The sequence below is a fragment of the Anopheles aquasalis genome, chromosome 3 (genome assembly GCF_943734665.1).
Source record: "Anopheles aquasalis chromosome 3, idAnoAquaMG_Q_19, whole genome shotgun sequence".
NCBI classification, from domain to species: Eukaryota; Metazoa; Arthropoda; class Insecta; order Diptera; family Culicidae; genus Anopheles; species Anopheles aquasalis.
The window spans coordinates 47,856,049-47,861,246 of NC_064878.1; the positions used below are offsets into that span (position 1 = coordinate 47,856,049).

The window sequence follows — 5,198 nt, forward strand, 5'->3', positions numbered from 1 at the left end:
GAAAATGGGTGATGGTAAACCGCACAACAGAACAAAAAAAAACGTAGCCCTTCATCGTAGCCGTTCTTTGTTAGAACCTCTTCTCGCTTGTGGGATTAATTATGTGCGGCTCATGAAATTCATCACGATGAGCTTAAACAATGGACGAAGCTGTTGAGAACCATAATTGTGAAAACGTGCAGCCGTGGTACGCTCGATTGCATTTTTCCAAAAGAACAAAATTCTTCCAAAGCTTCGTTCTACGGGGTGACATTGACTTTTTTCCAGATTGTTTGGCGTATTTCTGTATTACATAGCGACAGTGCATGTTTCACATGATTCAAATACTAGCCTGCGTGAAAAATCGTTTTGCTATTCTAATTTGTTGCTTTTATCAATATTTAACAACTTCAGTCGTATTCTGATAAATTCGTCAGCGAACATAGAATAGTATTGTTTTACATGTAATCTGATTCAATTAATCAATACAAAGTTCCTGTGAGAACCAAATCACGATAAAAAGACCTCCAAATCAAAAATATAGATATGTTATTATGGAATGGATCTAAACATCGCATGGAATCCGCGATTCGTTATTCAACGACTTCAACAAAATCGATGCTTTCCAAATTACTATCTCTCAATGGCTCTATTTAACGAGTTTCTTCCATGTCGTCAGTCTACGTTAAACAGCTTCATTTTTCGGCCATAAAAACTATTTTATAGCTTTGTTAATGTTTTCGATGGATTATTTTTGAGGCGCCACACTGCATGCACCGATCTTCGATGCCTACTTCCCTATGTTGATTGATCAGCACCGTTCTTCAGTGCGTTCTTTGTAGCCCCGTTGATCAAAGTAACCGCGTGCGTGCTGGTACCTGATTTACCAGCGGATTTTAACATCCGATCAAAATGGTTCCGCTCATCTCAAAGTAGAGGTCGAAGACGCATCAGCAGCATGTGTGTTGTGTTGTGGTGGCCACACTATGTGGTCAGGTCGTAAAACGAGACGAAAAAAGAAACATCTTCTCTTCATTATCATACCGTTTCCTGTTGGAAACCGGCGTCGGCCTACATTCTTCCCGACTGTCCCCCTCTCTCTCCGCACAGACGGTGGCGCAAATACCAACGGAAGGGTAAGGGAAAATGGCTTATCACAAACTGGTTATCCACGCACGACGACGACGACGACGACGACGTGCAGCATCAAGCATGCGAAGCCATGCCAGGAGGAAAATATGCTTGCGTAAGCAAATTCTCTCCTTTGGTATCGCTTTCTACCCTTCTTTTGCCCTCTCTCTATCACCCAAGAACGCATAGGTGGTTCGAGATGATGAAGTTAATGCTCCAGCTTCCAGCGTGTGCATGCTGCTGCCCCGTTCCCGCTGCTTCATGATGATGACGATGACGGTGATGATGATGACGGCGGCGGCGGTGGTGGTATCCAACATATCCACACGGTTGTTTCAGCCACGGGTTCGCCATGCCACGCCACGGTAGGCCGCCGAGATAGCCGTTAATAGCAGCAAGCTCAAATCTAGCGGTAAACTGTCAATGACCGGTGTGTACACGTTCGTCCAGCTTCCTTCGCTCCGCCAACCCGTTACTGCAAGCGTTGTGCACCCCCCCAACGGGCGGCCCGGGCTTGAGAGATATGTATGTGAACTTGTCTGGGGTACGCGGTCGCTACAACGCCACGGCCCGGCACGGCGTGACGGACGACGGGCTTAGGAGTTTCTCGTGGCCCCAACACACCGTGGTCGTTTCGTTTCAATTTCAACCCTTTCGGCTTTGCACCTCGTACACCCTCGACACAACCGCAAGTCATCGGCCGCGGAGGGTTCGCGAGATTCACACTTTTCTCTTCACTCTCCCCGCGCCCCCACTGGCAATAGCAATTTCTGCGCATCTTCTTTGCCGTTCGTTCGATTTGATTTGTTCTCCAAACTCACGCACCAATTACAACGTGCCCCCACCCCAACAACAGCGCAACGATCGCAGCAGTCGGTTATGTTTGGCTGCGAGAAAGGCCGCCGCCGCCGCCGCCGTTGATGACGACAAGTGCAGGGGACTCCGCGGGCGCACCTTTGAGCGGTGCATGCTGCGTTTCCCTTTCCCCTTTTGGGCTCGAGATTCGTTTTTGAAACACGTTTTGCCGTTCTTTTTTCACCTCCCTTTTCCCTTAACGGCGCCACAACTTTTGTTTGCATCCACAACCCCTGCATCCTGCCGCTCCTGCTCCTGCTCCTGCTCACTTGATCGCATTAATCCCACACACTACTACACCTGCACGTTGTTTTCATCTCGCTCTATCGCACGCACGCTACGTGTTAGCCGGTTTCCCTCGCACCTCTTTGACCGAGCTGGCGAACCCCTTTCGAAGCCTTTCGGATACGATTTTTTGCACTAAATTCACATTTGCCCACCGGAATCCACTCACAAAACCTACCCGAACACTCCGTGGACACTTTAGTGCACTTTTCGACCGAAAACTAGCACGATTCCATGGAGAAAAGCGAATTAATCGCGGAGCACGGCCAAACAGCGTCCGCGAGCGTTCAGCGTTTTTCGACTTTTTTTTCAGCGTTTGTGATGTGTTTGTCAGCACAGTGAATCGCGTCAAATCGAGACCCGGCGGGCAAAATCATACAGCAGAATAGCGTCACTATTCTGCTTTGATTCGTATGTAATTCTGCTGTAGCACCTGTAAGTCTGCCTGTTGTTGGGCTACATTGAAAAGCCGAAAAGATCGTATTTTTACGACACCATTATTCAAATATTGTATAAGTACAGATTTGCGCAGGTTACGCTCGTGATGCAACTTACGCACGTCCGAACAATCTCGTTGCTGAACGATCAACACAAACATTTTTAAAAAAATAAAAATTCGACAATTGTTCTGGGGTTTGTGGGAGTTCATCGATTTATCAATCCAAACCTTAAAGTTATTTCGTATAAAGGAACAAAATCCGGTAACTGTTTGGTAAAATTCAAAGACAAAACTTGAAATAACTAATCGCCAATACACGCTGATTAGGGTTCCTCAGAACTCTTAATCTGGAGCAGCACATTTTGAATGATGTTTACCGTCTCTGCCTCGTCGGTTGTGTGGCAAACTAATGATAGAATTTTATGGTAAAATTTGAGGAAATGGGGAAAATCACTGATATTGATTGATTTAGCCAAATTGCGAGAAATTACGGACAGGAACAGTTGTTCTTGTAATTGATTGCAATTAGCTGCGGTAGATCGCTGGATCAACCTGGTGATAATGTGGGCCGTTGAGTTAAGGATGGAAGCATTGGCAAACAACCGATTCATATCGGTCAGATGCAAAAGGGAGCAGAGGGGAAATGGTATATTCACAAAGCCCGGCGTTGTGGATAGAGTTTGGGGTGAAGAAGGAGCAAATGATGAGGTATTCAGGGGCCCAGAAAGAACAGACGGGCAGATCGCTTGTGAGGTGCATGGCTGCAATGTCTCGGAGATTGATTGATCAATCGCCATGATCGTGTTTGATGGCATGAGGATCAACTGGTCGTGGTAGGTGCTGGGAAATGATTCGCTGGAAGTCTGCTCTACTGGTGATGACTCGTTTGATTGTTGGATCCCACTTTTCAGCGTCTCTCCATTTCCAACCATTTCCAATTGCTCTTGACCATTCGCGGCCGGTAGTGGCGATGTCTCCGATTGTATGTCATTAGTGTCCCCACCAACCTTCTTGCATTCGTCGTACATAAGTTTGATGCTCTCGCTTAACTCGCGTACCTTACTTTGAAGCATCTCAATATGGCGATCTTTGCTCACGCACTGAATGTTGCTGCATTTTTCAAGTGGCTCTTCCCGTTGAATCTCCAATCGACGGAATATGTTTTGCAAGCTAAGGCACTGTCCGTAGCAAACTGCGCCGAGCTTTGCACGGTCCAACCAAAAACGTTTACAATTAATGTCCCCACAACATAACGACGACATTTTGGCGATGAATCGAATCGTGATGGTGGCCTGATCGAGTGCCTCGCTTTTTCGTTCTCTTGCTGCTGTAAGTAAGAAATAGTGAAATATAGTAACACCACTCTGCATGGCACGGATTCTCCTACGAACCGGCGATATTTTGGTATCCTTTTATCAAATGGCACTTGTCCGGTGATTTTGGGGAAAACGAACGATCCGCGGCGTGGAAATTTTGACGAAAAATGGCCGAGCGTGAGTGAGAAAAGACATTTTCGATACCTTTCTGTGCTCAAGAAAGTGTTGAAATCCGCTTGTCGGGAAAAAATAAAAATTTTATTTAACTCTTTAAGGCTTCTGCAAACCAGGCGCGTAACGCTGCGTACGTTGCGGAGCGTAGCTGTCAAACGGTGGTGGAATGTATGGGATTGCACTGGGCCCTGCATACCAAGCACGTAAACGAGCGTTCGTAACGGAGCGTTGCGCTGCGGAGCAATGTAGAATTTTACATTTTTTGGGCGAAACGCGGCGAAACGCAGCGAAACGCAGCGAAAAGCAATGTCAAACGCGGCGCGAAAGGCGAAATCCGTGGTTTGGGTTTGAATGTACCGTTAGATGGAAGCAAAATCATGTTGCATGTTAACAATATAAACATAATTATAAAATAATATAATAATAAATAAAATAAAATATAATATTTAATAACAATATACACAGATTTCCGGTCGTCCTTCTCTGATAACCACGATCGGCATAACTGAATCGCCAAGGACATGATATTAATTGGTGTATACCTACGACTTCAAACGTCAAGCAAATATAAAAAATATCTTTTGGTGAATTTTTGTCAGTAAGCGTACACGATCATTTATATAAAAATAAATGGATAATATTTGAAACTTTTTAACAAAAAGGAACCTCAATCACGTGAACTTAATTGATTTTTAACATCAAAAAGGAAAAACTGGATTTAGATCGTATCATATATACGCAAGCAAAATACAGTAGTACGTTCCGCTCCGCAACGTGACCGGTATGTAGGCGCCTACGCTCCGCAACGTACGCTCGTTTACGTACGCAGCGTTTTTTTTTTTTTTTTACATATATAAGGACGGACGAGCCGTATGTTTGCGTACGCAGCGTTACGCGCTTGGTTTGCAGAAGGCTTAAATAATTAAAGAAACACAAAGATCTTTGCCAATTCCGAAACCGTCTCCCACTGTCCAACCTGTCAAACAAATGTCAAAATCGCGCGGTCCCGCAAAAAAAAA

General features: G+C 45.3%; 1 protein-coding gene across 2 annotated transcripts in view; it reads right to left on the minus strand.

Moving 5' to 3' along the window:
- The window catches only part of LOC126578473 (protocadherin-like wing polarity protein stan), an 18,829-nt gene extending 16,282 nt beyond the window's left edge, over window positions 1-2,547 (minus strand). For both annotated transcript variants that reach the window (XM_050241065.1, XM_050241064.1), the window contains exon 1: window positions 2,429-2,547. The gene's annotated coding sequence lies outside the window, so the exon portion shown is untranslated. The remainder of the gene's footprint in view (window positions 1-2,428) is intronic.
- Between the last annotated feature and the right edge of the window lie 2,651 nt (window positions 2,548-5,198).